The 13475-nt window shown below is 32.1% G+C and overlaps 1 pseudogene; it reads left to right on the forward strand.

Moving 5' to 3' along the window:
* Window positions 1-1796: 1796 nt before the first annotated feature.
* On the forward strand, window positions 1797-12986 carry LOC121392848 (annotated as a pseudogene).
* Window positions 12987-13475: the final 489 nt, after the last annotated feature.

The following is a 13475-nucleotide window of genomic DNA, read 5'->3' on the forward strand; positions in this document are numbered from 1 at the left end:
TTTTTGATACCCTGCTTAGACCGTATCGTCCGTTGCTGAAGGATGCAGATAGGCAAATGTTTATTGATCCTTGGAGACGACCAGCAATTGTCGATTCGGTAGCAAAGGAAGAACATAGCTAAAAAAAAATTAATGAAAAAATGCAAAAAAGTTTTACGTGTTCCTAGATGTGGTGCATTAATGTAGGTGGAACCCAATTAAAATTGGGTGGAGCTTAAGGTTGGAATCACTCTGGAATAGTATTTTATTTATTACTAATAAACGCAATTAATTAATTAAAGGTTATTAATAACTACCATTAAAATTTTATTTATTTCTATTTTTTTAGGAAAACTGTTAAAAAATGTGGGTTATTGGAAGATACTTCATGAGAAATTAAACACGCAAGAAAAAAGATTCTTTTGAAAGTATTAGAAGTTTCATCATTCCAACTAGAAGAAGCTATTGACCAAAACAAAGAGATCAAATCTGTATCAGTAAAGCTCAGGTACTAATAGTTTAATTCTACATGTAATGAATTATGTATGTGGTAATTTGTGTGTGTGTGTGTGTGTGTGTGTGGGGTGTTGCTACTATTTTTTAGAAAATGTGTTACTATGTTTTAGAGTTTTCATTATGAAAGTAGAGAATGATGTACTTTTTTGATGATGCTATCTTATTAAACAATCACTAAAGGACTATCCTCCAAGATGTCCTTAACCATTGAGGTGTCCTTAATAAAGAGGTGTCCTTAATAACGAAGTGTCCTCCTTAATATAAGAGGCGTCCTTAATAAAGAAGTGTCCTCAATATAGCGAGATTCCCTCAATATAGAGGTGTCCTTAGGTTTCCACAATTTATAGAGGTGTCCTTAATACAGAAGTGTCCTCATATAGAGGTGTCCCCTTAATACAGAAGTGTCTCCATATAGAGGTGTGCCTAATAAAGGAAGTGAGTCCTCAATATAGAAGTGCCTAAATAAAGAAGGTCTCAATATAGAGATCAATCCTCAATATAATGTGTCCCTTAATAAAGAGGTGTCCACAATTTAATAGAGGTGCCCTATAAAGTGGTATCCTTAATAATACAGAAGTGTCCTCAATATAGAGGTTTCCTTAACAAAGAAGTGTCCTCATATAGAGATATCCTTATAAAGAGCAATATAGAGGTGGTCCTTAATGAGAGATGTGCCTCAATATAGAGGTGTCCTTAATATAGTGGTGTCCCAATATAGAGGTTCCTTATATAGTGGTGTCCTCAATATAATGGTGCCTCAGATCTAGAGATGTCCTTAATATAGAGGTGTCCTCCATATAGAGGTGTCCTTAATATAGAGAGGTCCTCAATATAGTGGTGTCCGTAATATAGTGGTGTCCTTAATATAATGGTGTCCTCAATATCAGAGATTGTCCTTAATATGGAGGGTCCTCATATATAGAAGGTGTCCTCCACATATAGAGTGTCTCACATATAGAGTGTCCTCATATAGATGTTGTCCTCAATATAGGGTCTCAATATATGGGTTAATAAAGAGATCTCTTCAAATAGATGGTGTCCTTAATAAAGAGGTGTCCTTAATATAGAGGTGTCCTCAATATAGAGGTTAATATAAACTACTAAACGTTTATATGGATTAGAAATGAATGCATCTCTAGGTTTTTTGTGACTTTTTAACCTTTTAGGAAATTTTAAATCCTCTCAAAGTGCTGCATTTGTTTCGGGCTATTCCAAATGAGGTACTTAATATTATAATAACTATTAATTTAACTACTATTTTTTTTTAGAGACATGATCTTGTTAGGAATGTCAAGTGAAAAATGGCGTCCAAAGAATCTCATTGTCACACAAGACTTTTTAGTCCCGCCTCTTTGTATCCGTCCGGTCCCCTGTTGTCTCTGATACCCAGTCTGGCACGTAAGTGATATAACTTGTAACTCCACTTCTTTGTTACACCACTTATTAGGACTGAGGAACGACATCACTATGAAAACTGAGTGAGATTAATATTTTTTAATGATGTCATACAAACGTCCATCGAGCTACTGGAGCTAAGTTCAAATGATATGGTATAATACTGGATCAGCGTGCAATAGATTGTTTACGGCTATTTTAAATAGGAGGAGCTGGACTATCTTCAACTACAATGTGCTCTTATATTAATAGTGAAGTTTCAGGAATCCTTTATCCATGGTGGTATGTCTCTTGATGCCAATGGATGGACTGATGGATGTATGGATGGACTGATAGTTACTTATGCATGGATGGACTGATGGATGCATGGTTGATGAGCATGATTACATTATGAGCAGTATATCATCCATCCATACATTAGTCCATTCATCCATCCCAACTATCAGTTTATCCATTTATTCATCATCAATCCATTTAGCCAAAAACCAACTCGAGATTGTACAAAGGTTAAGGGCAAACAGGTCGTTTCCGTGGCAACCTCTCAGGGAAACGTGTTGAATTTTTCCTGACGTACTGTAAGATCTACTGATCCTAACATGAGAATAGAATCAGGTTGCTGTACCTGTTCATGTGGCCAAAATTTTGACCTATCCAGATAAAGTTAGCAATCCATAGAAGATAGAGTTAGAATATATTGATCTATATCTCCTTAGAAGCCTCTGGTTGGAATTAAATTCCACACAGATCATATTATATTAATTTTAATCAATGTATTATACCTTTATATATTTTATTTCTACTTATTTTATATTCCTATATTATTCAATGTGTTATTTAGGTGATATCTGCGAACATTGACTTGATGCTACAGTGGTCCTTAATGACCTGATAAACATCCTTGGCGCCAATTTCATACAACAAAGAGCTCACACAATTAAAAAGGTCAATTCGTTTTGATTTTCAATTATAATACTGTGTCCTCTTTTAGATATCTCAAAATATGGAGATCGCAGGAAATCGTCGCAAGGGAATTAAAAGTAAATATAATTGTTTTTTTTTTTTTTTTTTTTTTTTTTTTTTCTTTTTTTTTTTTTTTTTGTTTTTAAACTTGTTCCCTTTATCTATTAATAGTTCAAAACTTGTTATTCTATTTAATTAATGAGCATAAATAGAATAATAAGTACGGATATTTTTTAGTTTCTGTTGATTCTTTTTAATGATATTTTACATTTTATCTCTTATAGTTTGGGGATCATTGTGTGAGAGTCATTACTAAGAATGGTGATATTGTATTATTTTAATAGACAGACATCTCGACAGAAAGTAAGTATTATGGCAACAAAACTATGTAAGTTAATCCTAACTTAATACTGTAAATAGCCACGTAGTATGTTTCATCCTTTGTCTTATGTTTCATTCCTTTTTGACGCACACCCCTCAGGCTAAGGGAATGCCTCACAGCCCCATTTCTTTTAATGGAGTGCGTATGGAAATCACCATATAAAGGTGACTTTGATGAGAGTGAATGAACCTTTCATTACCACACACTGAAGAAGTTAAAGCAGAAGGCCTTACTCTTATGGGAGTACGTTCTGTCCTCTGGGGATTGTTATTGTTTTTCTTTGCTATGACTATCTGTTCGTATCAGGGTAATCTAACCTTGTTAATCCTCGTAATGGAGACCGCTCATAGACTGATATTTTTCAGGATTTTCAAAACATGGTTTGCACCAGTTTATTGCATGATTTATATATTCTATTTCTTTCTAATAGCTAGCTACTTGTTAACTCAAAAAGGATGTGTCTTTTTTTTTTTGATCGCAGTCATTCTCTAAGAGAGTCGCTGCATGTAAGTAATAAAGAGGACACAGAGTTTTAAAATTGATCTCCACACTGCCCCTTTTTGTTTATCAGGTAATAAAAATTATGACCCTTTGACACATACTCTGACTCTCTATAGCTCGCTCTACTCATTCTCTTTTCCTAAGCCTGTGAAAACTGATGGCCTGGTAAAATAAGTCATTAGTGTCCTCTTACGACCTAATCACAAATTTCCTGTCCTTCGAATTAAGAGATAAAGGCAAACATACAACATCTATAATGGAAGATTCTATGTGTCAATGACTCCTGTACTGGAATAGTAATTGTTTATGTCCTTAGATTAATTGATCCTTTTGTTCTTACAATCCTGCACCATCTCAATAGATGTACGATTATTCTATTACAATCTTCACTGCATCATATTATGTAACTATAGGTCCATTAAACTTCACTCATCTAATTTATGATACTACTCTCCATTACATACTTCATCATCTAATATTAGTACGAATATCATACAATCTTCACTTTGATGTGATTTTCTTTTCTCAGTATATTATGTACTATATATTCATAGATCAGATGTAGTGATCCATAACAGTTCACCCAAATGTGTGGTAGTGTCTTATAAAGCCACTCGAGGATCAGTTCAAAAGAACCAATGTTTTTCTATATACTGTGTGTGCGATTTTGAGAAAGAGGTAACAATATACTTTTAATTATATTTCATAATTTTTTACGATGTGAGCTAATGTTCATTTTCATATCTCCATTTGTTTATACTGCCATTGATCCATTTCCTGTGATATATTCCCTTTGCGTACCCATGGATCCATTTTAGGTCGCAGCTGAATTGCAGGGCAAGATTAGCCCGCTCTGCCCCTATTTTGCTCAGTGAGTTACGGTTACCCATGGCCCTCAATGACTCCTTCCTTTTGAGGTAATCGTGGGTTCTATATTGGAATAAGTGATGTCACTCCCGGAAGAGCTCTTGTGCGGTGAGAAGGAGCTTTACTAATGAGGAAGGGTAAAACCTCCTTGTCTTTGGTGAAGGGTATTTATTTGAGTTGATTTTTAAAATAATTACAGATACGAGCAAATGTGAAGAATTTATACATAGTTTTGAGGAGGGTAAACTACAAACTCAACCAGGTGTACACTGATGAAACATTGGAGTCGTAATTGTTTTATAAGTACGTATTTATTCACGTCTGTCTGCTGTGTCTCTTAGGCTAAAATCCTGCGTTGAACTATCCGTTATTCGTGAAACAGCCTGGTAATACTTGTAAGAAGAACTCGCATCCAACCAACAGTCCATTAACTATGGCTCTCTGTGGCTCAAAGGATCATTCATTAATTATCTCTATGATAGCCTGTGTTGGACAGCAAGCTTACTCTGGGAAGAGACACCAAACGGATTTGAAGATCGTTCATTACCTCATTTCCCTAAAAATGTGATAAATTATAAATTCCAGAATTTAGATATCCATAATTTTATAGCAAAATCTCCAGCAGCCAAAGGTTTTGTTGGAAATAGTTTTTACACTGGACTAACACACACCTGAGTTCTTTTTTCATACAAAGGGGAGGAAGAGAAGGTTAGTGCTATTACTAAATACTTATATATCTTATTCTTAATGGCAATTCCCCCCCCCCCTACTTGCCTTCTTCTATTCTATGTTTGATTACACAAAAATTAATACTATGTTGCCCAAGTGCCTTAACATGAAGCGACTGATCTGAATGGTATAAACAAAATCGTCACCTAGTTTCTGTGTGTGTGTGTGTTGTGTGTGTTTGTGTGTTGTGCGACGTGTGTGTGGTTCAGTCATGCTTAGGTAATGGTTGCTTTACCTGAACCTGGAGTCATAGGTATGTGATCCATCATAGATAAAATGTTTACTCAATGTTTAGCAATGTAATATTGGAAGAAAGGAACAAAACAGACTTACTTTTAAAACAATTAAATGATGAATGATTTGTATATGACAGTGTGAAAGTGAATAAGATCAATCAAAGCTACGTTATAAACTAGGTATAGAAGAAATTATACATAATGCTAATGCTTACTTTATCCATGGATGGACTAAGAGATTAAGGTTACATTTGTCATTAAATCTTTCTATTAACTGTTTGAGGCAAACCTCACATTCCTATGTAGAAAAATATTTTGTGTGGTTTTGTTACAAATTTCTCATTGTTTGCAATTGTGTAAACACCTGTAACTCTTTTAAAATTTTTCCTCAGAAAATTAGTTTGCTAGGTAACTTTATGTCTAATAACTTATTGTTTTCTATGACAACACAATGTGCACACAGGTCTAGTAAGACACTGCTGTAAAGACAGCAGAGACAGGTTACATGCAACGTCGACATCGTCAATGTATCATCACCTAATAAGAACTGTCCTATACAGCTGTCTGTATTCCTTTAGTCTCTTGAAGATCTATGTTTGTCAATATGATAATACTGTCCGTAATAGTGAGGGATTATTGTTCCAATTTGTTTATGGGGGCGATGGGTTTAGACCCTTCAGCATGGAGGGAAAGGATAAGCCAGTAGATTTCCCACGTTTTTTGCATCATATAAAAGTAACTTTGATATTATTTAAACATGACTTATCACTTTATTATAGACAACAATTCCCCTGTTCTGAAGAGTTTCCACTCTCTCCATCACAACTCCGATACTTGTCTTACCAGTTAAGCCAGACTGGACCAGTTTTTTTATGTAATAAAGAATTTCCCAAGAGAGTTAAAGTGAGATATAATTTGTATTTATTACATCATAATTAACAATAAAACACAAGACATTAGTTTACTATTAATATAATAATATATACCAATGAACTTAACTTACTTTGTGACATTTCTTTGAAGATGTATTTCAATGGTAAAATAAATTGGCTGATTCATGATCATTCACATTGAAATATAATACAGGATTGATAGATTGAGAGGTAGTAAAATGTCATATTATTGCTATTATTATTAGTTATTACTGGTTAATATTTACAAGTGGGTGTTTTTAATTCAGTTTATGCTTTGTTAGTTTAGACGCAAGAATTTCATGGATTGCTGAATGTTTTTTGTAAATGTCATTACTATGGAATTTATTTTTTGAATAGCTTTTTACTCGTCAGTAGATGTCATTTGTTAGTAGTAATCTGTTTTAAGAACATAACATGACCATTCCATAGTAATTATTCAATTAATGTTTTTATAATACTTTAATTAACAATGACTTGTTTAAAAAACAACTAATTATTTCAACTGATTGTTATATAACTTATTAACATCGTACTTAATTTAATAGGGAATTTTTAGCTAAGACAGTTTCAAAGTTGCCAGGATACTTGGTGTCATTACAATATTCCTGATCCTCAACTAGTAGTGTGAGTCTTAATATACTGATGGTCATTTTTTATGATCTAACACACAGTGATTCTAAATTGATCAGTGATGACAACTCTATCCCTAAAGGTAGGTCACCATCATTTTAGTATTTTATTAAAACTATTTAAATATCATGATAACGTTATTTAGCTAGTAGTAATGAAATGACAGGTTCCTAATAAAAAAATGTGATAAACAATATAAGTTAATATACATGTACAGCTATTAAAGTGAAACGTGCATGAGGAAATAACAAACTTTCCAATGAGGAACAATAAACGATAAGAGGACACACCAGACATAAACATGGTTGCAATAAACAAACTATAATCTATAAACTAGATTTATAATACAACAGTCTAAGAAGACATATTTCTAATGTGTTAGTTGCATTAGTTTGATAATATATGTAATGTGTTGATAACTCTCGCTTATGAAATTTCTTTTATATAGTTTTATATCAATTGGATCGTATCACCTCCCTGCCCCCCGTTTTTCGTAAACAAGTACTCAATTAAACTGTTTGTGGAGACTTGTATTAATAAATTCATGAAAGCATAGGATAGAGCCTGGTAGAAATGAATGGATGGACAAACGGATAAATGGATGGGATATGTTAACATTATAACAATGTAATATAACATATGTATAACAATAATATTAACTAGTTCTTGTGTAGCATATTATTAAAGTATAGTTTTTACTATAAAACAATAGTATTATAATCTAATTACTATTATATTATCATGCTATAATGAATTTCCTAGACAAATTAATTAGATTTATCACATGTGTATAACATATATGTATTCAGTACCATAAATGGAAAGGGTCCTAATAACAACAGTTAACTGTAAACAACTTCATTCTTAGGATCATAATTGTGTTATTAGAATATGTCCTGCCAAACCCACAATGTCCTATATGTTATATATATTTTTTGGCATGCACAGGGACTGCTGTGGGGAGCTATAGGGCTCAGAGTATTGGAGAACCAGGCACTCAACATGACATTGAAAACTTTCCATTTTGCAGGAGTTGCGTTCAATGAATATCCTTTACTAAGTGAAGTCTCATAGATTTGGGGATAAATAGTTTTCAAAGCTACGGATCTCAGTCTCGTATTTTCACAAGCACTAGTGTTATTACATTGTTATAAATTTGTTTTACATAACTTAATTACTAACAATTGTAATTCACAAAAAGCTTGCGTAACAATATCAACAAATGAAAGTTGCTTTAGTTTTTTTAAACTAAAACCATGCAGAAAAAACTTTTCATTTAATTCCTAATTTGGTAATAACCATTGTAGCAAACACATGTTGCTTATTTTACCCATACAAACTAATATAAGAATATATAGTTGTGGGTTACCACTCATACCACATAACTAATGACCATTAAATAGCTTTGCAATTAGACTAAGTGGACTCTACATGTTTACATTGCTAACAAAATGGTTTTTAAATGGTATTATGAACTTAAAGAAGTTTTTTTTACAGTATAGTATTGTCAATAATGAATAGTAAATATTGTTTTATAATATACTTTCAGTTCACATTCACTATTCATGTACAACAATATAATGATATATATGATTGAGTCTGATAGATCCATTATAGGAAGTGTACTATATCATTAACATTAAGCAACATGTGTACAACACGGTTTGATGTCATGATATGTTTATGATGCATTACTTAGTCCTAATAAATATTTGCTACCCCAACTTAGCATTATTTCCTTAACTGTAGCACAAATATTACATTAGGTGTTTCCGCGAAATTAAAGAGATCATTAATGCAGCTCGAACCATTAGTACACCCATTATTACTGCTCACTTGGACAATGATAATGACCCGGAATACTGTCTCGAATAGTCAAAGGAAGAATTGAGAAAAACACTGCTTGGTGAAGTAACTTTATCATTGTGGATCTAGTAAATGTATGTAGCCAGTCTCATTCCCAGAACCTTTATGTCTGGGAGATGAAATTGAATTGGCAGCACCATCTGTTTACCTGTATTAATTGTTTAACAGCTCAATTCATTCAATAGTTTTCGCTAATAGTTTGCAGTGTAGTTGAGAAACATCTGTAATATTAATGAATTGTCACTTTTGGGAGTAGTCAGTGACATTAAGAAATATACAGGTGCAACCTGTTTTTCCTAATGGTGTCATGTTATAGAAGGCTACATGTCAATGAGAGGAAGTTCTACATAAAGTCTATTCACAAACATGTTAATAGTGAATCACGTGGCTCTTTAATGTATCAAAACTGTTCGTTTCCGTTGATATAATTTAGCATTTTTGTTTTTCATGGTAAACTTTAACTGTGATAGTTTGTTTAAGATTTATGTAAACTCCTGAAATGCATGGAACAACTTATCTTAATGGTATATCTTTAGTTCTAAAGATGCCAATCTTCTAGTAGAACTTTCTCTCTCTCTCTCTCTTTCTCTCTCTAGGTGTCTAGTTTCTTGAAGAGGTCTATGAGTCAGATAGTTGTTTATATTCGTATTAAATTGGATAAAAAGTCGAATACAATTATTAAAGGTCATTTGTAGAGATCATTGTACCTTAACATGTAACATTACTTGTAATGTAACATTACTTGGCCACAAATAAACTTTCACTTTTTATCTTTAAGGATTTTAAAAACATTATCGAGGGAGTCTCATTTAGAAAGATAACTTTGAAACATATATATGATTATATCTGGTTAATAAGATAATTTGCCATGGCATTGAAACTAAACTATAATATAGTCAGTAATGATTTTTGTTAGTGTAGAATGTACCAGATATACTGTGATAACATGACTACTATTAATAGTGTGATATGGAGAATTCATATATATTGTTACCTTCAGTCTTAATGAGAACATAGCTTGGGATCTCTGTGTGAAAGGTGTCAGAATGGTGTGATATCACAAATAATGTCAGACTGACAGTGTAATTAACTATAACTAGTTACGGTGATACGTCCATGTGATGTGAGGTTTCCGGAAGACCTGTACTAACTACACATTCACAACTATGCTGTTATCAACACTTACAGCTAATGAATGCACTAAACAACATTAATTGCATTAGTAAAACCAAGGGCATTTAATAGTATAGGGTATTGTACTATGATGCCATATATGTGTGTGTGTGTGTTGGTGAGTACATTGTAGTTTGTTGCTATAGTGTAGTATTTGCCACTTTCCATAATAGTGATGAGGTTAAGTGTGATATGTTATAAGAAAACCTTTGAGGTTAGAGGGAACTCTCACCTCTTGTTATGTCAATTATATAATCAAAGGTATATATTGTGACTTAGTCCTCAAAAGTCTTCATATGTCAACTATAGAAGTTATAACTTTATAAGAGTACCAAATAATGGTATTAATGAATGTTACACTATTGATTCTATTAGCCATATATTTGTCAGCCTGTAATGCTAACAGGTATAATAGTGTTATGACTATATTGAGAGACTGAGTCAATCATGTTATTATCATTAGACAAACTGCCTCTATAGTAAAGTATAACATAACAACCTCTCTCTATATTATAAAATATAAGGTACATTCAAGTACATTTTGCATGTACCATACCATTTAGATGTGAGTTATTCTTTGTTGTTCATTCTGTTACATTACTTTATTGAATTTTATAGTTTGGAGATTGATGCCGAGTCAGTAATGTATTCCATTCTTTCAACTCCCAAATTGAAACTAAAACCTAAATGTAGTGTTGTATACATTACAATAAGTCACATATATAATAACTGACCACAACAATAATAATATATATATATATATATATATATATATATATATATATATATATATATAATGTATTTTATTTATATTTCCTTTTCTGTATAGGATATATCTCTTCGTAATAAATGGGTTTTATTTATTCATCCTCCTGAAGGTGGCAAAATATCTTTATACTATCAGATACAATCACTTAAAATTGCTTTACCTAAAGTTGTGTCAAGGTGACCCACCCACCTTAACACCACAACATAAAAAACAACTAGATTTATAGATTAAATTTAGGCCAATAAGTAGGATATAGTATATAGTTATAAATTATCCTATGCCAATGATGAAAATTTCTTTATATATATTTAGGGAATTAGCAGTGTAACACGTGCCATCATTCATAAAGATGAGGGAGAGTGGAGAAAAGTACAAACTTCTTGTGGAAGGCCTTAATTTACAGGCTGTAATAGCAACTAATGGAGTCAAGGGAACTAGAACCACCTCAAATCACACTGCTGAGGTGGAAAAGACACTAGGCATTGAAGCAGCAAGGCAGGTTTTTTAGTACAGATGGTCTATCTATATGCAAACACAGCTGGATAAATTTGAACCATCTAATAAGTGTTGCACAATATTATAAAGTTATAGGAAGGCTATATAATCATTTGGTCTAATCTGCAGGGATGTTAATAGCTAAGATGAAAACCTGTTATTGTAGGCACACATATATGTGACATGATTAATCATGTCACATATATATGTGTACCTACGAAGGATGTTGGCAATGATAATTATATGGCATCATTGCATAACATCCTTCCAAGTATGGTACATTGCAATGGTTGGAATGATGATGCAATCATCCTCTTACTATTGCTATTGTATACATGTTGCAAACACCTATCAACTGTTGGTCTGTGCTTCTGTGTTTTTATCTTTCATCAAAACATAGCTAAATACTATTGATATAACCTGATTTTGAAAAGTGATCAAATAATATATAAAAATTATATTTAAAAGTTTTGTTATATATTTTGTATATGAAAGATTCAACAACAGCTAAGTTTAAGTTAACAATACTGCATAAACATGCAAAAAACTTGCATATAAATATACATCATTGCTACAGTGCAATATACATACATATACATGTAATTATAAACTATTTCATTGTTATGTATATTTATTTCTTTACAGACAAACAATTATTAATGAAATAGTCTACACTATGGTCAATCATGGGATGAACATTGATTCACGTCACGTTATGTTGTGGCAGATTAATGACATTTAAAGTATAAATACTCACATGTACATGTAATATGGCTACATCATACAGATTCTTGCAATATTTATTCACTGCTTACTACTGAGTACTGACATCAAACAAAATAATAAATTACAAATTATTTTTAATATAAATTTTCTACTAACTATACATGTATATATATATATATATGTAGTAATAACTTATAGTATGATAGGGATTAGTACTACAATTATGCAACAGTTTAAATCTTTTTTTTCTTGCATCTGCAGGGAGAAGTGCTAGGTATTACTCGATTTGGTCTAGCAAAGATGAAAGAGAGTGTTTTGATGTTGGCTTCAGTTAGTAATGCAATAAAAAACTTTAAGTATTGTCTAGTTTTATTGTAGTTTGAGAAAAACTAGTGACCATCTCTTTGATGCTGCATTCCATGGGCAATGTGATGCTATCAGTGGTGAATTATATTTTATATAGATATGAATGAGTGATAAAATGCAGCATGTAACTATGTGAAAGTGTTATATGCACTTGAGATGATCCATATAACAATTTATTATAATTCTATATCATTTTTTTCAAATTATTTTGCAATTGCCAGGTGTTAGTGAGTGTATTATTATGGGAATTCCTATGGCTCTTGGGACTGGAATGTTTCAGTTGCTTTTCCGTAATTTTCTAATCATATCTATTATTATAAGGTTGTAATATATATTTTAATTTTATGAGACTTTTCAAAATAAATTATGCTTTTTTTTCCCTATATATATATAGTCCAGAGAAACCAGCTTTTTCTTTTCAACGTTCACTGGTTTTCAACTCACCAGAACTTCATTTGCCAGAACTACTCTTGTCTCACTAACTATATAAATGTACATGAAACATTAAATTGTTTGTGTTGCATATATACATTGCTTAAAAATAAACTTTTATAACTGCATCATACTACTGAACCCACTACAGTACAGATATTGATCATACCAATGCAAATGCAAGCCATATACACATCAACAGTGCACTTATAAGTACACATAGGGTTTACCTTAATTTTGAGATAATATTGTGTGTTGGCTGATTGCCCAATGAGGCTGTGTATATATACTATGAAGTGTTCTGTAATCAGTTGAACTATAAAAACTATAGAAAAAAAACATGTAAGCATGCATTACTTTTGTTATGCTGATAACTGTTTTGTATATGTTATGTTATGTCAATGTCACTGACAGCTTAATTAACTGTAATATATACAATATGTAGACACATGTGGTAAGTCATACATATGGTTAATTCAGTTATCATACATGTAAGGAAGCTTTCATATACAAGGTTGCCCCTACAACGTAGTCTTCTG

Source organism: Gigantopelta aegis, unplaced genomic scaffold (genome assembly GCF_016097555.1).
Source record: "Gigantopelta aegis isolate Gae_Host unplaced genomic scaffold, Gae_host_genome ctg4678_pilon_pilon:::debris, whole genome shotgun sequence".
NCBI lineage: Eukaryota > Metazoa > Mollusca > Gastropoda > Neomphalida > Peltospiridae > Gigantopelta > Gigantopelta aegis.